This window comes from Scylla paramamosain, chromosome 30, assembly GCF_035594125.1.
Source record: "Scylla paramamosain isolate STU-SP2022 chromosome 30, ASM3559412v1, whole genome shotgun sequence".
Taxonomy (NCBI): domain Eukaryota; kingdom Metazoa; phylum Arthropoda; class Malacostraca; order Decapoda; family Portunidae; genus Scylla; species Scylla paramamosain.
In genome coordinates, this window is record NC_087180.1 from 5,477,673 (window position 1) to 5,504,875 (window position 27,203).

The window sequence follows — 27,203 nt, forward strand, 5'->3', positions numbered from 1 at the left end:
CTACACTACTTCCTATGTTCTTTACTTATCTCTCTTATTTCCTTTCCCCTTTCTCTCCCTCTTCTTCACCATTTCTTCAGCCTTAACACTAAAGTCCAAACCTCCTCCTTCCTTCCTTCCTTTCTTGCTTCTTTCGTCCCTTCTCTCTATGCCACTCTTCCTTCCTTCTTCCTTTGTCCCTCCTCTTGGTCCTTCTTTGCTCCATCCCTCATCCAGCTCTGCACCACTACCACCACCATCACCAGACAATCAAAAGTCCTCACCACCACCATCACCACCAGTATATACAACTACCACTACCAGCAGTTAATCAATCAGTCAGTCAGTCAGTCAGTCAGTCAGTCAGTCAGTCAGTCAGTCAGTCAGTCAGTCAGTCAGTCAGTCAGTCAGTCAGTCAGTCAGTCAGTCAGTCAGTCATTCATTCATTCATTCATTCATTCATTCATTCAGTCAGTCAGTCAGTCAGTCAGTCAGTCAGTCAGTCAGGCATGCAGGCAGGTACACAAGCAAATTACGGCAGGTCTCTCTCTCTCTCTCTCTCTCTCTCTCTCTCTCTCTCTCTCTCTCTCTCTCTCTCTCTCTCTCTCTCTCTCTCTCTCTCTCTCTCTCTCTCTCTCTCTCTCCCTGTCTGGACATGCCTAAATGAATAATACAACAAAACACACTGTAGTCTCACCACCACCAAACACGCAGGTGAGAGACGCGTACACCTGACTGAAAGGGGGAGGAACTGGGATGAGGGAAGAGGAATGGGAGAGGGGAGCGAAGTGGGAGAAAAGGGAGTGAGGTGCGAGAGAGGAGAGGGACGGAAAGTGTTGGCGTACAGTTAAAGAAACGGAAAATAAGGAGAAACGAGGAAGACAGGAAATGTGGAAGATCTTTAGTGGTGTTAAGAGATGAGGGGAAAGGAGAAGCAACCAAGGAAAAGGGAACGTGAAAAGAAATTAGAAGAAAGGTGAAGGTGACAAACACTTCACGAAACAAGGGGGAGAAGAAAAAGACAAAACAAAGAGGGAGAGAAGATTGAAAAAAAAAAAAAAAAGATAAAAGAAAGGAAGTGGATGAGAGGCGAAACGGGAAGGAAAAATAAACAATAGGAAAATTCAGAAAATATGGATAAAAGTGAAAGGAGGATATAAAGGAAGGGAAATTAAGAAAGATGAACAAAAATTAAGCAAAGGAGAAGAGGAAAGAAGGAAGAAAGTAAAGTAAATAAAAATGTGTACAAAAGAATAAAAGAAAGTGAAAAGGACGGGTAAAGGGAGTAAGGAAGATGAAGAAATGGAACAGAAAATAAGGAAACGAAAAGGTAAAGGAGGAAGTGAAAAAAGAGAAAACCAGGAAGAATATAAGAATAAGGCTGACGCTAATAAAATGGACGAAGAAACACGAAGAAAAGAGGAAGAGAAATGGTACATGAGGTAAGTAAAAGGGAAGAGAAAAATGAAAGTCACAGGGAGCGAGAGAAAGCGAAAATTAGTTATTTTAAGAGACTCCTTCCCCTCTATCCCCTCCCTTACCCGCTTCCTCACTCCCCAGCCGCCATCCCTAATTCCTCCCCAGTCCCTCCGTCCATCTTCCACCTCCCCTCTCCTCTTCCCGGCCCCAGGTGTGCAATGATGAGGGCTTCAGGTGCATTGGTGGATTAGCCAGGTGCACTGATCCACTTATCCTTCCGTTCCAATTATGTTTTAATGAGAATAAAGTGAAAGCTATTAGTGTGCCCAGGGGTAAATAATCTCTCTCTCTCTCTCTCTCTCTCTCTCTCTCTCTCTCTCTCTCTCTCTCTCTCTCTCTCTCTCTCTCTCTCTGAATCAGGATCCTAGATCTGAACCTGGATCCAAAAAAATAATTCATAAATTTCCTCCGGCCTTCCGTTCCTGTCATCACCACCACCACCTCTATCTACCTCCCCTTTCTCCTGCGTCCTCTTCTCCCTCTCCCCTCTCTCTTTCCCTCCCCTTTCCCCAACACAAGGTAGTGAGGCCGCCGTTCTCCCCAATTACCGGGTGTGCTTACAAGGTATTGACGTCACTTGAATGTGTGTGTGTGTGTGTGTGTGTGTGTGTGTGTGTGTGTGTGTGTGTGTGTGTGTGTGTGTGTGTGTGTGTGTGTGTGTGTGTGTGTGTGTGTGTGTGTGTGTGTGTGTGTGTGTGTGTGTGTGTGTGCAGGTTCCCATCATTCTTGGCAGGTGAATAGAAAACGTGGTCTTTCTTACTTCCCTTACCTGTTGTTCATTATCTACCTATAGTAGAGGATGTTCGTTCTCTCTCTCTCTCTCTCTCTCTCTCTCTCTCTCTCTCTCTCTCTCTCTCTCTCTCTCTCTCTCTCTCTCTCTCTCTCTCTCTCTCTCTCTCTCCGTACATATCTTTCCACCTATCTTATTACCCTCCTCCCTCTCTCAGTGGCGGCCTGATTGATGAAGGTGGGGAGGGGGAGATGGAGGATAAACAGCCCCGCGAGGCAGAGGTGTAATGGCCCAATACGGGGAGGTGGGGGTTGTTGGGGCTGATTTTAGGACACAGTGAAAGGGTAGGGAATACAGCGGGAGGAGGCGATGAGAGGTAGTGGATGGGAGGGGAATTACTGAATTTTGGGAAAAGAGGATGAAAACAGATAAATTAAATTAAATATGCCATCATCAGCATCAAAATATTATAATCATCATTATCACCATAATTTATGCCATTACAGTCACCTCTGCCACTCTGTGGTCACCCCCATCATCCCCACCACTACCACCACCACCACCATCATCATCACAGCCACTATCACCATTACCACCCCAACATCACCACACCACTACCATTATCCTCATCTTAATCATCAACATCAAGATTATCACCATTACCACCATCATCAACACCGACACCAGGACAACACGAGACATGTTTGTAATCATAAACAAGGTTTGCATTGTGAGACGAGACAACAACAATGTTCTTTCTCCCTCTGTCCCGCCCACTCCCTCTCCCTCTCCCATCTTCCTCTCCATCCTTCTCTCCCCCTCTCCTTCTCCCTCCTTGTCCCTCCACTCTCTCTCTCTCTCTCTACTTACCCCTCCCTCTCAGTACTCACTAGGCAGCCACGTGTCGTCACCATCACATACCTGCGGAAGGAAAACAAAACCATCAGTCAAACAACACAAAGCAGCAGGTCAAGCCAAATACTTACTATTCCTATCACTAATGTTCACTTCAACTCAAACAATAAAAAACATTAATTCAACACAAGAAGCGACAAAACAGTGGTAGGACGCCGCGCTAAGTAGCACGTCGGTGTTCACACGCGAGGTGACAAATTGCTCGTCATGCTGTGGTTTTATCATAACTAATCTGTCTCCTCCAATCCTGCCTTGAGGCGCATTAAATATTAATGATCTTGTTCGCTGACTTAAGAAACTGTTTTGTGTTTGAGGTAAGACGCAAGGCTCTTGTTACTGTTTCTTCACATGGTGGTCACATTACTAAGATAACTGAGAGGGATTTAAAAGAAGAAAAGGAACAAAAAAGAAAAAAGGAGAAACGTGAAGGAACGGGAAGAAAATGGAGCCAATGGAAGAGACACAAGAAGAGGAGCTGAGGACGGCAAACAAAGGCATGTTAAGAGACAATACATACTGAGTGGTGTGTAAGGCTGGCATGAAGAGAAGCCAGCGTGTACAGGCACCTATAGAAGAATTGTTATTTTGCTCATCAACTGTAATGGTAATAGTAGTGACGGTTTTCCTTCGAACATGTGGGACAACAATTCGGGGAAAATAACAGGAAAGGAAAAAAGCTGAATGCAGGAATGCGTCTCAACGTCTAATCTCACCATCATACACCCAATCACGAGGGCACGATATTATCATTATTATTATTATTATTATTATTATTATTATTATTATTACTATTATTATTATGACTCATTATTAAAGATTATTATTATTATTATCATCATCATCATCATTATCATGATTATTATTATTATTATTATTATTATTATTATTATTATTATTATTACTATTATTATTACTATTATTATTATGACTCATTATTAAAGATTATTATTATCATCATCATCATCATCATCATCATCATCATTATTATTATTATTATTATTATTATTATTATTATTATCATTATTATTATTATTATCATCATCATCATTGTTACTGCTGTAACTACCATCCTTATTCAAGCATTATCATCATCATCATCATCATCATCATCATCAATATTACTGACCTAATGATCAAACCATCAGTCATTATAAATGCCTTGTAAATAAACAGTACAAGCTAATACGTGATCCTATCTGTAGTGTCGGTTCACGCTCATTTACAATTAACAACCGTTTAAATCATCTCTGAGACAGCAAATAAATAAACAAGTAACAAGGCTGGCTTCATCCCTCCCTCGCAAGCAAGCCCGCTCTCTCTCTCTCTCTCTCTCTCTCTCTCTCTCTCTCTCTCTCTCTCTCTCTCTCTCTCTCTCTCTCACACACACACGAGACAACACAAATGGTGTGAGGGCAGTAACAGATGCCAGACAAACAGTCCGTGACGACACACAGCTGCCTCCCACCACGGCGGAGGCAAGATAAGCACAGAGCTGCCAGCCTGCCAGTTTGCCAGCCTGCCAGCCTGCCACGCGCGGGGCATTCCTCCCTAGGCCTCACACGTCTCAGCCATTACTCGGCTCCCAACCTGCTGCAATGCATCTTGTCATCCACCCCACACACTGACCATCTTTTTAGTGTGTTTCACGTAGCACACCTGTCGAGTTCCATGCCGTACCAACGTAGTACAGCATCCGGTACTACTGTAGTGTCTCGTCTCGTACCGGTGTATTTGCTCATCCAGTACCACTAGAGTGCACCATCACACACCGTTATAATATTCCTTTCCGTACCATCTTCTATATTTTTCTTCTACCACTTAGTTCAGTGAACACTAAGTTTCCCATAAAAAAAAATATTTACACCAGAAAAGTCTGTCAGGATCTAAAATCCAAAATGTTGTCGCTCTAATTTTTTTTTCTTATGCTCCAGATTTTAATATTTTATTTATTTTATTTTTTTTTATGTAGGAGGGACTGGCCAAAGGCAACAAAAATCCAATAAAAAAAAATGCCCACTGAAATGCCAGTCCCACAAAAGGGTCCAAAGCGGTAGTCAAAAATTGAAGGATAAGTGTCTTGAAACCTCCCTCTTGAAGGAATTCAAGTCATAGGAAGGTGGACAGAATACGAGTAGGAGTGAGACAAAGAAGAAAGTCTTGTGCAGCGAGGCCGCGGGAGGAGGGGAGGCATGCAGTTAGCAAGATCAGAAGAGCAGTTAGCATGAAAATAGCGGTAGAAGACAGCTAGAGATGCAACATTGCGGCGATGAGAGGCTGAAGACAGTTAGAGGAGAGGAGTGAGGCTGAAGACAGTTAGAGGAGAGGAGTTGATGAGACGAAAAGCATTTGATTCCACCCTGTTTAGAAGAGCAGTATGAGTGGAAACCCCCCAGACATGTGAAGCATACTCCATACACGGACGGATAAGGCCCTTGTACAGAGTTAGCAGCCTGGGGGAGGGGGAAGGGGGTTTGAGAAAAACTGGCGGAGACGTCAAAGAACACCTAACTTCATAGAAGCTGTTTTAGCTAGAGATGAGATGTGAAGTTTCCAGTTCAGATTAAAAGTAAAGGACAGACCGAGGATGTTCAGTGTAGAAGAGGGGGTCAGTTGAGTGTAAAGACATTTTGTAGCTTTAAAATGTACTTTGTGTACGCACAATTTCAGGTATCTCTTCATAGGAGTAAGGGTTTATCGACACGGTGCTAAGTAATATAATGTGTACCGAACGCCCGAGGCAGCACAAAGCGTGCGATATAACTACGGTTATATCGCAGTCACGTTGTCTCCTACAAAAATTCGTGACTTCAAGTAACAATCTGCTGACGTCCTGCGCGCCCAAATGTGACATATTCAGCCAAGTTAGTGCCTTTCCTGATGCTTCCTCATGAATAATTTTATTTTCCTAAAAATTACACTGCATGCACCCATTCGCGCGCGCACGCACGCACGCACGCACGCACGCACGCACGCACGCGCGCACACACACACACACACACACACACACACACACACACACACACACACACACACACACACACATTTCGCTCAAAACTATCATACTGGTTAACAAACGCCCAGCCTCTGAGTTCCTAACGGGGCAGGGGACCACGAATGTCCCCAGGTCTGACAACCCTAACGATGGTGGCTCGAGATACCTGGAGTTCTCCTCCAACTTTTTCTACATTTATTTCAGCAACATTCGTAGCCTGAGATTAAACTTGCAGTCTGGGGAACACCACTTTTCTTCTAAACCTCTTTTTTGTCCTATCCGATACCCGGATGTCTGAAGCTACTGACAACAGCCCTCTGATGTTCTTTCTATGCTACTTTCCCTACTTACATTTTCGTAGTGAAGTTCGCTGCTGCGCTATATACGCAATGATATTAGTACTTGTTTTCATGCCCATAACCATGGAAACGAGGCGCATGTAGCCTTCCTTGGCTGGCTGTGCCTCCCTCTAGTAGAATATCTGGCCCAGACTCGCGGTCCCCCTCCGCAACTTCATCATTGCACAATCTCGAAGCAATTGCTTCTTTATTTAACTTTTCTTCCCTCTCATATTCGACAAGACGTCTTCCCTGCCGTTGCTAGCAGAGTGACAGCTTTATTGATTGCCTGACTGACCACTTACATAATTTACTTATCTAGCTATTTACTTTGAGTTAAGGTGCCTGCATTTTTGTCCCGGTCACGTTCCGTCAACCTCCTCAGTGGTGGACTTTTGTTTCTCCATCCTAACAACAAAAAATATTTAATGTTAACTTCAAATTTCCCATTAACATGCAATTTTCTCTATAAATTCCTCAAACATCTGTTAAGAGGAGATAACGAGTTAAAGATCGCTAACAACTGACAGAGCAACGGGAAAGTGCAAGCACTACCTATGACCACCTGTCACGGCAGCCCAGGCTATGGCTGCGTCAACAGGACCCGTTTGCTGACTCAACACTCCCTACCCTGTCACTCCTTACTCAGAAGGGCAAGAACGTCTAAGAACAGTGAAAAGTGAAAATGAGCGGGGCTTGAATGCATAACCACAGAGTAGCAGCCGGGTGGGTTATAAGAATTATTAGGAACCTTCAAAGCGGAAGAAAACGAAATGATGCTCCCTCCCATCACCAAGCCACCTCCACATAGCACACACACACACACACACACACACACACACACACACACACACACAAGCGCGCTTGATCCCGAGGGATAGCAGGAACCAGTTTGGTGTGGACAGTTTGTTAAGTGACCAGTCGCCGCCCCTGCCCTGCCCATCCCGACTCCGGCCCCTGCCCCCGCCGGCGCACACATTGTGGACTTAAGGCCTTCCCGTGCTTGTCTTAATAGCCTGGTGGAACAACATATTACAATTATCAGCGATACGATCAAACTAGTGCGTGTCTGTATCCATTAAATATACAGCGGCGAGAGCTGTGGCTCAGCGGTGCTCATTCTCCTTAGTGTGTGCAGCAATGGCGCAGCTCAAGCCTCGTTGCCAGGTGCCGGCCACTCGTAGCTTTGGCTCGTGCCGCGCCGTTTCTTGCGGATCATAGTTTAAGTTTCTTTCTTGGGGATGAGAACGGCTGGGATTACTGTCATGCCCAGCACGGCAGCGGCGGTCACAATATTGCTAAGGCCACCAAATCCCAGCCAGAAGTATAATGTAGCGGCGCCTCACCAATAACCACCACTATATAAGGCATAGTAATAACACCCACGCACTTACAGCAGACAGTCCTTTGTATCAGAATACGTATTATGTTCCACGCACTGTAATATGAATGAGCCCACCCGGCCCGTCTGATCGACTTGTGTAACACTCCGTAATCGCTTAACATTTCGTGTCCTAACAAAAATTCACTGTGCACACTTTAACTTCATTATAAACTTATCAAAACCTTCCCCAGCAGGATATAATAAGCCGCCGCGGGAGGCAGAGCAGATGCGAAGTGGCATGCAGAACCTGCTTGTACTGTACATCCATGTGGCCGTTGTTGTTGTTGTTGTTGTTGTTGTTGTTGTTGTTGTTGTTGTTGTTGTTGTTGTTGTTGTTGTTGTTACTACTACTGCTGCTGCTGCTGCTGCTGCTGCTGCTGCTGCTGCTGCTGCTGCTGCTACTATTACTACTACTACTACTACTACTACTACTACTACTACTACTACTACTACTACTGCTACTGTTGCTGCTGCTGCTGCTGCTGCTGCTGCTGCTGCTGTTGCTGTTGCTGCTGCTGCTACATTGGGAGCTGGCTGTTATACTGCATGCTATGCTGTTAATCCACACCAATACTCACACACCGTCTCCAGCACCTATCTCACGGAGGATAGGGTGGTGGGAACCTCCAAGCAGAGGCAGGAGTATTGGCGAGCAGGGAGGGTTGTGCTATACCTGCCGCTGAGGGACACCAGATATGTGCCTCAGGAGGAAGAGTTAACAAGACACCTCCCGCGTCGGGTGTCAGGAAGTGCGGGCGGCCGTGTCGTCGACACTCTGTCATGCGTCACCAACACTGAGAACTTCCAGCATTGGCTCAGAGCACCAAGTCAGACTGTTTTCTACGAAAATATGCAGCATTTTGGAGGCTGTTCAAGCATATGTAGAGGCATAAGAATTATAGCACAAGGCTATCTGTAGCAAAAACGACGCCGGTGGCGGAGGCGACGGCTGAATCAGCAGCAGCAGCAGCTGCAGCAGCAGCCACTACGGGATGAACACCAGCAACAAGACAGTAGTGGAGGTACAAAAGGAGCACACTAGAAGAAAAAGTAGATGTGCCCTTTTCAGATCAATGTATTTGTGATAAATGACGCTATCTAACCAAATGGGAGTGAAAAAATATTACAAGTGAGGCGGAATAATAAAGAAAAGGAAAAGAACGACGAATAAGCACAGACTGAGTTGGAGGAGGAGGAGGAGGAGGAGGAGGAGGAGGAGAGTCATGACGATGACGACAATAACGACGCTTTCACAAAACCAGCAGACCAATAACAACAGCACACACAGCAGTAAGAGTATCAGATGCCACCACCGCATCACACAAACAGGAACAACAATTAACGAAAAGCTGTAAGCGATACGAAGAGGACGAGCAACAGACACGTGACACATTCCAGCCCCTTCCCCCCCACCATCTCTCTCTCTCTTACCTCTTCCACACCTTCCCTTCCTCTCCCTTATCATTACCAGCTCCTCCTTCCCTCCCTCGCGCCTGTCTCCTCTCCTTCCCATCCCCTTGCCCCTTTCCCCGGCAGACACAAGATCTTACACTATCGGGTTATTGGTGACAAAAACAAACACCAACCCACACTACCAGTCTCTCTCTCTCTCTCTCTCTCTCTCTCTCTCTCTCTCTCTCTCTCTCTCTCTCTCTCTCTCTCTCTCTCTCTCTCTCTCTCTCTCTCTCTCTCTCTCTCTCTCTCTCTCTCTCTCTCTCTCTCTCTCTCTCTCTCTCTCTCTCTCTCTCTCTCTCTCTCTCTCTCTCTCTCTCTCTCTCTCTCTCTCTCTCTCTCTCTCTCTCCTCTCCTCTCCTCTCCTCTCCTCTCCTCTCCTCTCCTCTCCTCTCCTCTCTCTCTCTCTCTCTCTCACTGATACAGCGGTCGATGCGAAAAGAAAGAAACGAAAAGCAGAGAGGAGAAGAAGAGCAAGTGGAAGCAGGATCAGAAAAAAACGTATGGAAGGGAAGAAGGAAAAAACTGAGATGAAGCAGGACTGGAGAGAGAGAGAGAGAGAGAGAGAGAGAGAGAGAGAGAGAGAGAGAGAGAGAGAGAGAGAGAGAGAGAGAGAGAGAGAGAGAGAGAGAGAGACGGGATGGGAGGAAGGGAAAAGGGGGATGGTAGAGGCGGGTGTGAGGTGTGAGGGTGATAGACTACATGACAATGATAAACCAGATCAGCTTGATAAACGCCCGCACTTCACTGCCCCCCATGAAGTTCTGTACCTGTTTATCAGTGAGGAGCAACGGAACCCTCTCCTCCTCCTCCTCCTCCTCCTCCTCCTCCTCCTCCTCCTCCTCCTCCTCCTCCTCCTCCACTTTCTCCCTTCCCTTCCTCCGTAAGTCATCCCAAATTCCTTCCCGCTGTATCTCTGACTACTATATGAACCATACACACACACACACACACACACACACACACACACACACACACACACACACACACGTTTCCTAATGGTGCCGTTTTATTTCAGTTCACCCACTTAACTTTCACTTTTGATATTCATTATTCAATTTAGTTTTGCTTCCGAAATAAGGTCTTTTTTTTTTATTACAATACTCTTAAACGTGAATCTCTCTCTCTCTCTCTCTCTCTCTCTCTCTCTCTCTCTCTCTCTCTCTCTCTCTCTCTCTCTCTCTCTCTCTCTCAATGAGACAAAAGAAAATGTAAAAATAAGGAATGAAGGAAGGGGTGCAGATGGGGAGGGGGTGTGAGGACAGAGTGGAGTGGAGGCTCCAACCCGGGGCTGGCCCTGTGGGCGTCATTACGCGAGGACCAAGGAATACAATTTTCAGTTACTTTTTCAACGAGCCTTAAACATCCCCTTAGGGGAAGCATAGAGGCGTCCCAGCCGTGTCCTGGCAGCATGCGTTTGGGGCGTGGTGTCCGTCAGAAGACGTTAGTGTCAGGGGAGGGGCGGCCGCCAGTCACGCCCACATGTGGAGACGTGAGCAGGTTTCCCCAGCCCTGCTTACTGGGACAGCTTGCAAAGCCATCCCCGCTTCTGCCTCCTCGTCTTCCTCATTCTACTTCTCCTTTATTTAATAAAAGAGAACTGCATCAATAGCATTCCAGTTTTCCTCCTCCTCCTCCTCCTCCTCCTCCTCCTCCTCCTCCTCCTCCTCCTCCTCCTCCTCCTGCTGCTGGGCATTTTCTCGGCATTTTTTTTCTCTCGAGCATAGATAGACATTCTTTTCTATTCAGAGGTTTAGATGCTCAGCTACTATAAATAAAAGATGGAAGCAGAACTTTTTGTGTGATGCTTTCACAATGGTTCATGCCAACCACAAGAGCTCTCAGGTTCAGTCGCCGTGAAAGACAAAATTAATTAGAAGTACGTAGTTATTCTTTGACCAATCGGCAATAGCTTTATAAAAAAAGAAAAAATTCTGGCAGGATTTAAACTCGGTTCACTGATATCCCGTTCGAGCGTTGACCATTCACCGTTGTCATCCACACAATAACAATAACCACCACAATCACCATCATCATCATTACCACCACTGCCATAACCACCACCACCACCACCATCATCGTAACAGCAGCAGCCACAGCAGTACAACTTCCTCATTTATTTTCCTCTTGTTCGCCCAACAAATTCATCCACATCAACTCAATAACACTGGCAATATTTAACTCTCTCTCTCTCTCTCTCTCTCTCTCTCTCTCTCTCTCTCTCTCTCTCTCTCTCTCTCTCTCTCTCTCTCTCTCTCTCTCTCTCTCTCTCAGATTCATATCTTCTCAACGATTGAAGTATAATGCCCCAACCAAAAATGAAGAATAATCATACAAGATGATGATGATGATGATGATGATCAAGAGGAGGAGGAGGAGGAGGATCGATTTAGCTCTTAACTTTACTGGTATTTTCAGAACACCAGAAACGGGGACACAAATGAGGCTGGGAGAGTCAGAGACAGGAAGGGAATGAGGAAATGCGAGGAAGTACGCTGAAGTAACTTTTGCTTTCTCTTTTACACGATGATGCATCACAGTCTTCTTGTTTTCTCATGTCCCCTCCAAAAAAAAAGCAAGTTGATCTAAGTCCTTATTTTTGTTAGTTGTAGGCGCCGTCCCGCAGTGACACCAGCGCCACCATCACCACAATCTCACTGAGACCCTCGACACAAACTTTCACAAATAGAGACTTTCGTAAGTGGGTCACGCTGCACTTCCTTCCTTGGATCGGCTCATTATTCCGAGTGAGCAGCGTGTCTGAACGCTAAAAGATGCTACGCTCCGTGATGTCAAACTTATTTAAGGTTTACAAAATACTGCGCTGAAATACTCCGCTGAGTCAGGAAAGGCTGAGTGGCTCGAGTGTTGCTTCCTGTCACCACTGCACCTGACAGTGGTGGCACTCTGAGGGACGCTTCACACACAAGGCACTACTCTCCCTCTCAGTAAACAACAACACACTAGCTATACTACACTGTTGCTACCATCTTGGAAAAGTTTTCTTGACAACGGTACATCACGCGGTATGCCCGTGACTCGTTTCTCCCCGTTCCTCATGTACTACAGGCACTGTGTGTGTGTGTGTGTGTGTGTGTGTGTGTGTGTGTGTGTGTGTGTGTGTGTGTGTGTGTGTGTGTGTGTGTGTGTGTGTGTGTGTGTGTGTGTGTGTGTGTGTGTGTGTGTGTGTGTGCGCTACCATCGCCATCACCCGTCCCTGCAATTCATACATCGCACAAAAGCATCACCATTACCCGTCCCTCATAATTATCCAGTAAAATTTTCTTCAGACAGGAGGACCGCTGAAAGGAAGGAAACAGAGAAATAGAGGAGATCTAGGGAAGGGGTTATGCCTCAATCCCATCAATACAATATTTTCACCAGGTGACTCCTCAAACCTCATGCCAGGTCTCTAGAGGTACAGGTTCGTGGATGCAGCGACCAAAGCTGCAGTCTAGTGGGAGGGAATGGGCGGGGCCACTCACCTCACACTGGACTTCGTGCCTTCACTCCTCAACACATTTTGTCTAACAATGTTTCTTTCTGCAAGACCTTCACAGATAATGCTAAGTACCGCTCCTGAGCCACGCAGCACCACCAGCCTCTGTGGAGGCGACCTTGCCTACCAAAGTGCCGCGCTGTGAAGAATGACTGGAGAGGAGAGGGGAGGGGTGAAAGAGGGTCAGGACAGCGGTAACCACATTGCCACTGAGCCAACACCCTGAACCTCCTCTCCCACCCCCATCACCGCTCCGCCCCGCCGACACTTGCAACACCAGGGACACATCATGCAGAAGCCCCGCCCCGCCTCGGCTTAACTTCTCGCTGTTTAGTGTTTACTTAACCCAAAACATAGAAATTTAGTATCCTCTTATCAGACCAACTCAAACCTAGAAATTCTGTAACCCTTTATCAACTACAACTTGATAAAGGAGATCAGGGGTAAAAAAGTGGCAGCGTCATTACACTTCAGGCTGAGAGTGGGGGCGGCGGCGGCGGCGGCGGCGGCGGCGGCGGTGGTGACGCTACTGGCCCGGCAAGCAACCAGCTCCCTTATCTACCTATTTACAACTTGCCTTACAAATTCACAATTTCCGCACATTTCACCATCAATCTGCCACTACAAATAAGGAACAACTAAATGATACAAAAAATAAATAAATGAAATATAGGCACGTAATTTTTTTGGGGACAACTAAATGATATAAAAAAAAATAAATAAAACAAAGGCACAATTTTGGGAAGGACACAGCAGAGAGAGAGAGAGAGAGAGAGAGAGAGAGAGAGAGAGAGAGAGAGAGAGAGAGAGAGAGAGAGAGAGAGAGAGAGAGAGAGAGAGAGAGAGAGAGAGAGAGAGCCTAACAAACAGGAGCTGCAGCCTTGTCATCACAACCACTAACAACCAGCCCCCCGCCGCTTATCTACCTGCTCATCAGACGCTCCCTCCGCTCCACCTGCCACTCCAGGGAATAATAATGATGATGCCATCTTCCACACACTTGGCCTGCTACCGCCACCGCCTCGTCTCCACCACCATATTGTGCTTCCACTTGTACGAGTATTCGCACCACACATTACCACACCAAACACTTATAGCCTCTCTTACCAACAACAGTAGCCATTATGTTACGCCTACTTTCTCTTCTTTAATACTATGGATGTTTTTTCCCAATATTATACTCGTTAGCAGTATAGTAGTTAAATCAAACATCCTTATTACAATATGAAACACTTGTCCCTGTTTGAAATGCAACTGTATTTACTCTTATTCCCCACCACAACTCCACTCTGAGCCTCCACTACACCTATGCACACCACACTCTCACACTAAAAAATATTTATACCATGTGCATACCCTTTATTAATGGTGTACAATTTTGCTCTTATACTATAGTTAGTGTAGCATGTGTATAAAAGAGTGAAATCAGACCGCCTACTAGTAGTAAGGTATATGTTCACTGGTAGAAACCTCGCCATTATTACGATAACTTCCCTGTCAAGCACCACCGCCATCACACCAACACAATCCATTAACCCTACAACTTACTGACAATCTAAACAAATACACAACCCACAACTTAAACCTCCGCATCGCCCTCGGGTAGCGCGGGTCGGCGGCAGCAGGATTTATGGGAAGTGTGTAACAGGATGGGTGTGGAAGCGGTGGGACCTCTCATCATATTGCCAAGTCCGTCCCTCACAGACCTACACCCATCAGCCGCCGGAGGGGCGTCACCTGCACACACTACACCTTACTTGACACCTTCCCGTCAGAGGATATGATGAGCAGAGCTACCTCCGGCAACTCAATGTCATCCAGCAGCTTTAGCCCGTGAGATGGATACTGGAGGCCAGGAGGCTGGATAATGTGTACTATTGGGTTCACTTAGGTGGTGGTGGTGGTGGTGGTGGTGGTGATGGGGAGGGGGAGAGAGAGAGAGAGAGAGAGAGAGAGAGAGAGAGAGAGAGAGAGAGAGAGAGAGAGAGAGAGAGAGAGAGAGAGAGAGAGAGAGAGAGAGAGAATATTTAAGGAAGGCCAAAGAACTAATGGCTGTCCTCATTCCCTGCTTAATCTCTCTCTCTCTCTCTCTCTCTCTCTCTCTCTCTCTCTCTCTCTCTCTCTCTCTCTCTCTCTCTCTCTCTATATATATATATATATATATATATATATATATATATATATATATATATATATATATTATATATTATATATATATATATATATATATATATATATATATATATATATATATATATATATATATATATATATATATATATATATATATATATATATATATATATATATATATATATATATATATATATATATATATATATATATATATATATATATAACTTCTCATATTTTTATTCCCCTTTCACTTACCTCTATTCAGTACGTACACTTTCCGGCATAAAATGGCTTCTCTCTCTCTCTCTCTCTCTCTCTCTCTCTCTCTCTCTCTCTCTCTCTCTCTCTCTCTCTCTCTCTCATAAACTTCTAACATTTCCTAATTTTTACTGCTCTCTCTCTCTCTCTCTCTCTCTCTCTCTCTCTCTCTCTCTCTTAAACCTCCACTCCTATTCCTTCTTCTACTTCACAATATTTTTCTTCCTCGATTTACTTTAATCCACGCCAACTCTCATACATACCATCATTATCAGCATCATCATCATCTGCTCCTGCTTCTGCTCCATCTCCGCCACCAACACCTCCACCTCCTCCTCCTCTAAGGGTAAGCATGACGTCATCCTTGTCCCCTAACGACCACACCAGGAGCAAGATTTCAGATGAGGGAAGTAAAGATGATGGTGGTGAGGGATGCGAAGATAAGGCGAAGGTGGCGAATATTGGCCAGAGAGAGAGAGAGAGAGAGAGAGAGAGAGAGAGAGAGAGAGAGAGAGAGAGAGAGAGAGAGAGAGAGAGAGAGAGAGAGAGAGAGAGAGAGAGAGAGAGAGAGAGAGAGAGAGAGAGAGAGAGAGACTACTCCAACAGATGTTATCAAAGTTTGTGTAAATGTTTGCATAGAACCAGATATTTGACATGTTAATTACTCTTATCAAGCACGCGCTCTTGAAAGAAACACACATATATCGGCTAAATGAACCTAATTACAGCACTCGTATAAAGATTAAGCTCAAGGAAAAGAACACGCATAAAAATTAAAGTTAATGAGCTTCACCTCAGGTTTTAGACAATGAAGCTCGTTAAATAAGTGAAAATACATGTTACTGATGCCAATAATATCCATTTAAATACAATGTAAAAAGATAAAGGGAAAAGGAGAAATGTATAATATATATGATTCACTTGGCTATTATTTATCCTAGGGAGAGAGAGAGAGAGAGAGAGAGAGAGAGAGAGAGAGAGAGAGAGAGAGAGAGAGAGAGAGAGAGAGAGAGAGAGAGAGAGAGAGAGAGAGAGAGAGAGAGAGAGAGAGAGAGAGAGAGAGAGAGAGAGAGAGAGAGTCAAGAAAAAATATAGAAAGGAAACAGGGGTAATGAATGAAGCAAGGGGAGCAAATAGAAACCAGTAAAAGGGAAGAATGAAGAGGAAAAGGAGGAGGAGGAGGAGGAGGAGGAGGAGGAGGAGGAGGAGGAGGAGGAGGAGGAGGAGGAGGAGGAGGAAGACTCCCTTAACGACACTTCTACCCTACATCGAAACGTGGCACTGAAGCGACAGGGTTCAGGCACTTCTGAGCGGCGGGAGAGGGGACTGGGTGCTAGGACCTACCTAACCTCCCTTCTGCTGGAGTGATGAGCGGGCAGGGGGCAGGTTTGTAAAGGTCTGGTAAGAGCGTGGAAGGATCTGGAGACACAGGTGGCTTGAGGGGGCAGAGGGGGAGGTTGCAGCAGAGGCGCACTCTGGCACAAACAACTTAATGATACAATGGGCCAGAGACGAGAATAAAAGAATAAAGGATTTTTCTTGGCGAGACCAGTGGCTCTTGATTAAAAGCCAGAGCCGGAGGGAGAAAAACACAGCTGACTCTTCTTACTTCCTCATCCCTCCTCTCTTCCTCGATCTCTTCCTTCTTGACTTCATTTTATCCATTCCATCATCATTTCCTCAACTTTTTTTCTGCTAATAATGTCTTTCTCCCTCCGTCTCTCCCTTTCTCCCATATTCCATTTTTTTTCCTTTCTACCTCTCTCTTTCTCTCTCTTGTTTCTCCATTTCTTACTTTCACCCTTTTCCTTCCTCATTTTAATTTTTTTTCTCTTTCCTCCCTTATAATAAAACCAATGTCTTTCTCCTTTCCTTTCTTCTCTTCATCTTTTCTATAACCAACTTTTCTTCTTGTTTTCCTCATTTCATCCGTTCCTTCCTTACTCTTTCGACTTACTTTTTTTTTACAAATTACCAACAGCTTCCTTTCTTTTCTCTTTCCCTCCCTCCCATCCTTCCCTCTTTTTCCTTTTATCCTTCAGCTTATTTCTTCCCTCCAGAATTCATTCTTTCATCCATTCTTCCTCATTCTTCCCAGTTCTTCCTTCCCTTCTTTTCTTCCAATTTCTTCCGTTTTTCCCTCCCTGCCTCCGTCCCTCTTACTCTTCCCCGTACCCTTGAACCATCGGCCCGGCTATTGACAGGTCGGGACAGGTGTGTTGACAGGTAAGGAGGGCAGCTGTAAGAGCGGAAGGTGGAAGGGAAGGCCACTCATCTATCTTTACTCACACACACGCTCACTTACTTATAAATTTATTGCTACGTGTTACTAATCATCCCTTGAATCACAGATATTCCCATAATCCCTCACTCAACTACTCACTTTCCTTGTCACTCAATCACACACTGTACCTCCTTCCCAGCCTTCCTTTACTCCTATCCCCTTTCCCTTACCTCCCTCACCGTTCGTCCGTGCCTCGTCTAGTCACCCACCTCATTCAGTATTCTTTCTCCCCCTCCCACACACGCGTTAGCCCCGCCCTAGCAGGAGAGAGAGTTCGCCTGCCCCGCCTAACCCCGCCCAGCGCAGCTTCGTCCCGCCCCTGTCAACCCCGTCAATGTAAAAGTCACCTCGTTCCAATTATCCACAGGGTTTTGGGAATACTTGGCCATATTTGGAGTTCAGTGCTGCTGGCTACTCCTCTCTCTCTCTCTCTCTCTCTCTCTCTCTCTCTCTCTCTCTCTCTCTCTCTCTCTCTCTCTCTCTCTCTATATATATATATATATATATATATATATATATATATATATATATATATATATATATCTTTCTCTCTCTCTTACACACACACACATACACACACACACACACACACACACACACACACACACCTCTTCTACGTCTCCTGTCATCCCCTCAACTCTTCTCCCCATCACTCTGCCTAACCTGTCCCTCCTCCTCCTCCTCCTCCTCGACCCTCATCTCTCCCTATACGCTAATCCCTGCCAATCCCCCTTCCCTCTCCACTACCCCTTCACACTCCATTAACTACCAATGTCTCCTCCCTTTTCGATCTTTCCTTCTAACTCTCTCCCTCCCCTCCATGAACCTCAACCCAATTCACCTGTACGGCCTCTCCCACTCTCCCTTCTCCCTTCAATCTCCAGCCTAGCCCTACAGCCTGCACATCGTTACTAGATACGAGAGAGAGAGAGAGAGAGAGAGAGAGAGAGAGAGAGAGAGAGAGAGAGAGAGAGAGAGAGAGAGAGAGAGAGAGAGAGAGAGAGAGAGAGAGAGAGAGAGAGAGAGAGAGACGTAACACACACACACACACACACACACACACACACACACACACACACACACACACACACACACACACACACACACACGCGGTCAGGGTCACGGCACCTCTACCTCAGACAGTAATGATGTGATACAGTTGTTTTGAACCGTCACGTCCTGTTGACTCTTGAACCCTGAACCCTGAACCCTCGTGCCTCAGCCTGTCGCAGCCCGTCGTCGTCCCCTTGCCGGGCACAAAAATTCAGCTAAGGCGAAAGAGGGCTTCAGAAAATGAGTGGCAGGCGAAGGGAAAGCGGAGACGGGGAAGCGTGCAGAGGCCATGTCCGGTCAGGGTGACCAGTGACCAGTAAATGTTTCCTTTGCTGAACGAACAAACTGGCGTTTGACTATGTTCTTTGTCTGATATTGTAAGTACACACACACACACACACACACACACACACACACACACACACACACACACACACACACACACACACACACACACACACACACACACACCCGCGCGCGCGCAGGAAAGAGATGGAAATTGCCAGCCAGTCTCCATCGCCGCCTCCTCAGGGGACACAAGGACATCAAATGGATGCGAGACTAAATTTAAAGGTGAAAGCTGTCTTTTGTAGTTTTTTTTTATCTTGTACTCTCTCTCTCTCTCTCTCTCTCTCTCTCTCTCTCTCTCTCTCTCTCTCTCTCTCTCTCTCTCTCTCTCTCTCTTTTCCTATGATATCTTTACGAACATCTTTAGTCCAGGCGGTGGCGGCGAACACCCGAGCCTCATAAAAACATCGATAAAGTCCCCCCTAGTGAGTGCAGACATCTGGAAGAACCCACAACCTCGCCGTGCCCCGCCATGCCCCTTGGTCCTGTTGTACCTGTCGTGCAGTGCGCTACAACCTTCCCGTCTCCACTACAATAGTCAACAGAGTAGTAAGATAGCAGAGCAAACATATCATTGTGATAGCATTGTGACTTCCAAAAGCGAAAAGAATATTGTTGCCTCCCCGCAGGCGTCTCCTTGTCCACCTTCTGTCCACCGCCACATGAACAAAGCTTGACCAGGATCAATGTCACCTGACGATACAGCTGCCACTCACAGAGGTACACCTTCAGCTTACAATGTGTACTACAGTCACGACTCCAGCCAGTATTAACCTCACTTGCACCACAAACCTGATCAGGTCAAAACAGACGCACACCTTGCTAAATACACCGCCAGCAACACGTCTACAGCAAACCGGAGACGTAGCAAACTAGAAGAGATAAATATCAAGCTGATACATATCAAATCCGACAAATAAGAAAGCAGATACAGGCACAGCAGGATATATGCATCCAGATTCCGAAACCAGTAAAACTTATTGAAAAACTAACACAACTACCACATCTCACAGCCCTGTACTGGCACTGCTTCAGGTGCGGCAGCAGGTGTGGAGCTTCAACACATCCTACCTAACACAATAACAGGCCTGGCACCTCAACAAACCTTCCCTAACACATAGTGGCAGTTGTGGAGCCTCAACACACATTCCCTAACAAAGTGACAGGGTTGGCACTTAAAACAACTTCCCTAACACATGGTGACAGTTGTAGAGCTTCAACACACTCTAACACAGTGACAGACTTGGCACCTAACACACCTTTCCTAGCACATGGGACAGTTATGGAACCTCATCACACCCTTCCTAACACAAGGCGGCAGGCCATGATAGCCCGATTAGCCATCTTTGTGGACTTTGAAAATACGAGACCAAAGTGTTTAAAAATAAAAGCATTAGGTAACAATGGCATGAAATCAATAACAGAAAACCCTAGTGAACAAATATAGATAGTACCCTTTCATTAAAATCATAAAAAAAAGAATAAAATAAAAAAAATAAGAGTTGACAACACGTAAATATAGGATAATTCAGTAAGAAAACTAAAATACTTGACATCTGAACAGCAGAGGGTAAGGCAGCAGACATGGTACGGCTGTAAGGACGGAAGGTGCGGGAGCGGGACGGGAGGATACGGCTGAGAGGGACGAGGCGCACCCCCTTACGGCAACGAACCTTTAATGGTGGGCAGTGGAGGCGACGTGGGCCGAGCAGCGCAACAGTGGCAGTGACTGCAGACTACAGACAACCGCGGCGGCTGGGACAGAGTGTGCGGGGAATGAAACAAACGTAAAGAATTAGACGAATCTGACGAGTGAACCAAACTCAAATAGCCTCAAGAATGAAGAAATCCTTAAGAGTACAACAAATAAAGCAAATACAAAAGCCTTTAAGAATTACATAAAATACAGAAATGTAGATGAAGAATGACTAATTGATTAACTGATTGACTGATTGGTATTCTGATGCAGCGAAGGAAGCTGGAGGAGGAGGAGGAGGAGGAGGAGGAGGAGGAGGAGGAGGAGGAGGAGGAGGAGGAGGAGGAGGAGGAAATGAGGACGAAGGAAAGAATACAAATTTATCATAGAAAAGTGAAAAAACCCAAATGAAGAAAAAAATTCACAAGGAATCAAGGAAAGAAATAGCAGCGAGTCAGGTACAAGTAAAAAGAAAAATAAAGAAAAAAATAATAATAAAATAAGTAAGCAAGTTTAAATCATAACAGGGAAAAGAAATTAAAAAAAGCGAAAAACTAAAAAGAGCGGATAAAAGGAAAAGAAGCAAGAGAATGAGAGTTACAAAGACCCCGAGGACAGCAGGTGGAGAGGTGAATAGAAGAAAGATTGCGAGGTCTTAAGCTGGTACAATCCAGAGGGCGGGGCAGCGATAGTGTGACCAACCAGGAAACGCAGGAGAAAACAAAAGAGAAGACTGCACAAAACCTGTTGGCCCTTACGATGTTGTTTGTGATGAGGTACAATATCTAACCTAAAGGGACGTGGAGCAGCAAAGGCGAAGAATACACTGATGGAGAGGTGAGTAAAGAGGCGAGGATGAAGAAAGAAAGCGAAGAAGAGAAAAAGAAACGGGGAGGACGACAGCAGAGGAAACGAGAGGAAAAATAAATGAAAGAGGAAAGGTGAAAGAAAGAAAACGAAAAGAACGGAGAGAAAATAGAAAGAAGAAAGACGTGAGAAGAAAAAAAAATACAAGATAATGAGAGAAGTGAGGACATATAATTATGAAGGAGAAGGAGACGAGTGAAAATGAGAGAATACACAAGGAAAATACATAAACGGAGCCAAAAGAATACACATTATGACAAAATAGAACCATACCATAATTAGAAGAGAGAGGAGAAAAAAGTCTGGAAGGAAAGCGATGGGTGGAGGAACGAAACCAAACATTATTTTGTCTTTTTTTTGTCTCGTGAAAGAGGAAGTAGTGAACGTCTTTTCCCCTCGGCCGACCTCCTTTGTGTGCGAATAAAACACGCAAACCAGGAAGAGGAGGAGGAGGCTAACGTTGTGTGTGTGTGTGTGTGTGTGTGTGTGTGTGTGTGTGTGTGTGTGTGTGTGTGTGTGTGTGTGTGTGTGTGTGTGTGTGTGTGTGTGCTTAGAGAGAGAGAGAGAGAGAGAGAGAGAGAGAGAGAGAGAGAGAGAGAGAGAGAGAGAGAGAGAGAGAGAGAGAGAGAGAGAGAGAGAGAGAGAGAGAGAGAGAGAGAGAGAGAGAGAGAGAGAGAGAGAGAGAGAGAGAGAGAGAGAGAGAGATTGCGGAACAGCACAATACAATAAGTTTTCTTCGATTTCAGCCGACAGTCAGTGAGTCAGAGACTGACAGCATGGCGAGCACCTCAACGCCAGGGCTGCGGTGTCTCTCAGTGGTTTCTCGGTTGCCGAGCAATTATTCATTCACATTGAACCGAGGCTGCTTGGCAAATCTATACGCCCGTGCAATCAGAATGTGCAGTGTATTGCCGAGCCTTGAAGTCTGAGCACATAGCAAACGGCACGCGGTGTGAAAAGTAGAGAGGAACGCAGAGGCAATGCTAAGCTGTTAAGTTTGATGGCAGTGGCGCCTGGCTGCCTTCTGAGGGTTGCAATCCTTGGTAGCATAAGCCTACCAGGCATCACTGCGCCAGCCACGCTATCCGTTTGTTATGAAAGCCAGGCCCTTCTTGACGGCACCATGCCACCCAGTGGTTCGAGCCCTACGATGAATTAACCAAATGTCCTCCGTCCCTCTATAACAAGGGAGCACTCGGAGAACACTATACAGTAAGGGCTCTTATGTCTCCCTAATCTCTATCTACGTACACTGATCAATTCTTCCCACTCATTACTATTACTTCCGTGGGAATCCTGCAGCTTACTCGTCCTTCCTTCTATGTACCCTTTCCGGTACTACGTGCTGTTCCCGCCTTACAGGATCGCGATTCTCACCTCACCACCCACCAACAACAGCACATCCCCTACCTTTAACCTCTAAGAAAAACCGTCCCAACCTTCCGCTTTCCTTTCACTTCCTCCTTCCCCCAGCCAATCATGGACTCACTATTCTAGGCCTTCCACTCACGCCCCTTGCACCTCTACACCTTCATATCCCTCCCCTCTCCCTGATGTAACCATCTCTCCTCGCCCCCACACCTTCCTCCAGCCGCAGTTTGAGGCCCAGCAGGTTAGAGGGGTAGAGGGAAAGCAACGAGCGTGTTGGCGCCAGGGAGGTAGTGTGGCGCCGGAGGGGGTAAGGGTTGTTCCGGCCGTCACGCCCATCGATCCCACACTCCACCCTCCTTCACCATTCTTTCTCCCTCCCCAACGTGCTTCACCCATCCCCACCCCATGGTCCCTACCAGCTGCTGCCAGCCAAGCCCCTCATCAAAATCCCCACACAACTCATCACTGACCACAACACAAGCTAAGCCTTGCTTCCAGCTCTCCAAATCCTCGTCTCACCTTCACACCGCCTCAACCTTCCTTACCTTAAGCTGTCCCTACAAACTCTCCTATCTCTTCACCACTACACCCTCTCCACTCCACCACCACCCAAATGGCCAAAACTCCATTCACTTCCCTCCCCTCCCTTCTCGCAAATGACTCCCACTGAATCTTTAAATTTTTTTCCGCTTGCTCTTCGGTGACATTACAACAGTTAGAGGCAATAAGGTGGTGGGTCGGTACGTACCGACGGAAGAAGGGAGGGAGGGAGGGAGGGAGAATCAGTCTCTTGTCATGCGTGCAACGCTCCTGGTTTACCACCCAGGCAAGGCTTGCATTGGTACCTGGTCCGGGACCCGAGACACTCACCTGTCTGGCCGCCGAAGATTGGTAGTTTGAGGAGCCGCTTCAGAGAGTTGGATCGCTTGAGGGTAGCATGGATCCGCTCGTGGTACTGCTGGACGGGGGAGCAGACAGCTGGCCGGCCAGCGGAGGGTGGAAACCCCTTTTCAGCAGCAGGGGACTGCCTTCCCGACTATGGCTCGGGCTGCTGCGAGACGGTGGCGTCGACGAGCCGCTAATGCGCGCTGGCAAACGTCCGCCTTTGCCGCCCGACCCCAGGCCGCCACAGCCGCCCGAAGACTCCATCAGTTCCAGCATCACGCCCGCGCCAGCATACAGCGCCAGCGGATCATCCCGCTAGTTTACATGCCCCGCTCAGCGGGGCGACGCCACTCACCACTGGCCTGCTACGCCTCACGCACCCCTGCTGCTGTAGTTGCACAATGCCTCGAGCCGCTCGCACTGAGCGGCGCCCACACGCCCACTTGCACACCTGTCCTCACTTCTTGTTCACCATCAGGTGGAGATCACAACGCCTTGTTATGGGTGAGGTTGAGGCTGATGTTACTACCATTCGTGTCCTGCACAATACAAAACACTTCACAGGCACGCACTACCCACACAATAACACCTGCAACACCAACACAGAAGTGAGACAGAGCACTGTATCCAACACACACATTAAAAGTGCCGCCCCCATGTGTTTCCCACGCTACTCAGGAGGCAGCAAGTAGCACCAATACACCTCACGAAAGGCAGACGTTGGCACTCCAACACACTGGCACCGTCATCACCACTTGCACCGAGCGATATGTCCATCACGCTCGGACGAAGTGGTGCATGTCCATCTGCTACTTATCAGAGGAGCAAGTTTCTTAGTACTGACTGAGTCACTCAAATCACTGTAATCGTCAGGACGCCATCTTCCATACGACGTCGACGGTGACACCGACAACACCCTTCCCACCACCACCACCACCACCACCACCACCACCGCCACCACCATCCCCACCATTATCACTACTACCGCCAACAAAAACGAAGTCAATAATAACAATGAACATAACGTCATCAGGCTTCCCACTTCCCTCCCATAGTAATAGCTGCTCTCTTATTCAAGGTCAGGAGGGGTGGCAGCGCCCTCCCACCTCTCAGGCCGCGCGCCAAGATACGCCCCCTGTCACCCACAGCAGGTAGCAGGGTGGGGGAGCAAGAGGGGCCGCAATGGTAAACACTCATGACGTGTTGGACGCACCATGCCAGTGTTCATTTCTCTCTCTCTCTCTCTCTCTCTCTCTCTCTCTCTCTCTCTCTCTCTCTCTCTCTCTCTCTCTCTCTCTCTCTCTCTCTCTCTCTCTCTCTCTTGTACTGTGTGTGTGTGTGTGTGTGTGTGTGTGTGTGTGTGTGTGTGTGTGTGTGTGTGTGTGTGTGTGTGTGAGTACGCGCGCGCGTAGAGAGAGAGAGAGAGAGAGAGAGAGAGAGAGAGAGAGAGAGAGAGAGAGAGAGAGAGAGAGAGAGAGAGAGAGAGAGAGAGAGAGAGAGAGAGAGAGAGAGAGAGAGAGAGAGAGAGAGAGAGAGAGAGAGAGAGAGAGAGAGAGAGAGAGAGAGAGAGAGAGAGAGAGAGAGAGAGAGAGAGAGAGAGAGAGAGAGAGAGAGAGAGAGAGAGAGAGAGAGAGAGAGAGAGAGAGATGCCTTGACTTAGTACGCAGGGAAACACCCCTTCCTGCCCCCGGCCCCTCTGCCCCCCGTTCAGGCTATGCACACTAATAATGCGAACCTTCACCACCACTTCCAGCAACACCACCACTACCACCAGATCAAAGTGAACCACCTTCATTAGTTATACCATTTTTTTTCTTTTTCTTCGTAGCAAACTCACAAAAGATGCCTCCCATTCTTTCCTCACTTAGTACCCGATCATGGAAGTCTTGCCAGCGGGCCTATACAACTCCCGCTTAACATTCCGAGCACGAGTCTCTCTGGGTCACAGGCTGGTAAATAAGGCTGATGCGGCACTCGGAAGGCGGAGGGGGAACACTGACAGCTACGTCCCTCCGGCAAGTTCCAGGCCTCCGGATTACAATGTACGCGTCGTGTTCACTGGTGGAGATGTGCACTAGTTTGACACATGAGTACAATAAACGGTTTCTGACGGACTGGTTTGGCTTCATATCTTTGCATGCTTTATTTGTTGGTAAAATGAATTTGTGCATGGTTGAAATTTATCTTCTTGTCCAGTTACCTGTCTTACATATTTGTCTTATTTTTTTACGCATTTAATTTTATATTTTACATGTTGCTTGACAAAATCAATACGATGCTAAAATTTATTTTCTGATCATGTTCGTTATCTACTTACTATATTCACGAAGAGATTCGTCTTTTAAATTTTTATCTAGCTTTTATTTCTTAGCAAAATTACGTATGCATGGTTACGACAGGTCCACTTATCCAAAAATCAGTCACATGTAGGCTTGTATCTTGGTTATCTCATATCAACTGGCATAAATCTCTACAGTAGAGATTAACTTCTAGTCAAGTCCTCCTTCCACGAGTATTTATCACCTACATAGCGCTCCATCTAAACATCCTTACATGTGCATATGACCTTGAAAAAAGTATGACAGTGAAGCTATTTGAGATGGTTTTGCAAACACATGCTTGACAGGGACAAGAGGAAGAGGAGAATATGCTTTGTGGAGTCAAGGTGGGAAGTATTAAAGATGTAGGAGCAAGTACATCATCAGCGATAAGACGGTAAATATGGAAAAGGACATGCTTTGTCTGGAGGAGGGAAAGAGGAGTATGTATGAAAAAGTTTGGAGTCCCTGAAGATGATAAGATAACACCTGCATAATTAAGAATGTGATTCGTTCGGATAAGAATTTAAGGTATAAAGTGATGGGATTCTGCATCTTCAGCGTTAATGAGACGAAGAGGATGATGTGGATATCTAAGGTATAGGTGAGAGGGATGAATGGGAACGATAGAAGAAAGCGCTAACTACAGCATTTCACTTCTAATAACAATATGAGCTTTATAACTCAGCTTTTTTTTTTTAAATCATAAACGAAGTTATTGAAGAAAACTGAAACTACAGGTACTAAAGAGAACTAACACGATCACTCATTTTCTCGTCAGTGAAGTATTCATTTTTATTATATTCCAAACTTGCACCAGATCATGAGCCGAGAATGGGGAGAAACCATAGCAATGAGTTGAGGCAGAGGGCAAGATGGCAGTAACAAGGCTGGGGTCTGTAGGGCGTGGTCAGGAGGGCAGTGTATGGTGTCGCTTCTCAAAACCACCATTATTCTCACCTTACACTGCGCACTCTCCTTCCCCTTCCTTTCTTCTCATTTTTTTCTTTTCCCCCTTTCTTTTTTTCCCCCTATCTGATTACTGTTCCATCTCTTATCCTTCTCTTTCACTTACTCCATTTTCTGTCTTCCTGATTTCCTTTCTTTTTTATTCGCTTATACCTTCTGTCATTACCCTTTCCTCACTCACCCATCCCATCTAGCGGTTTCTTTTTCCTCTTCCCCTTCCTTCCCGTTCTCTTAGTATGCCGACTTTTTT

General features: G+C 46.2%; 1 long non-coding RNA gene across 1 annotated transcript in view; it reads right to left on the bottom strand.

The window, feature by feature from the left end:
• Positions 1 to 2,040: 2,040 nt before the first annotated feature.
• The window catches only part of LOC135116180 (uncharacterized), a 38,347-nt gene continuing 13,184 nt past the window's right edge, over positions 2,041 to 27,203 (bottom strand). The window contains exons 2-3 of the long non-coding RNA XR_010276199.1: positions 23,652 to 24,255; positions 2,041 to 3,109 (exon numbers count right to left, since the gene is read on the bottom strand). This is a non-coding gene — a long non-coding RNA (uncharacterized LOC135116180). The remainder of the gene's footprint in view (positions 3,110 to 23,651; positions 24,256 to 27,203) is intronic.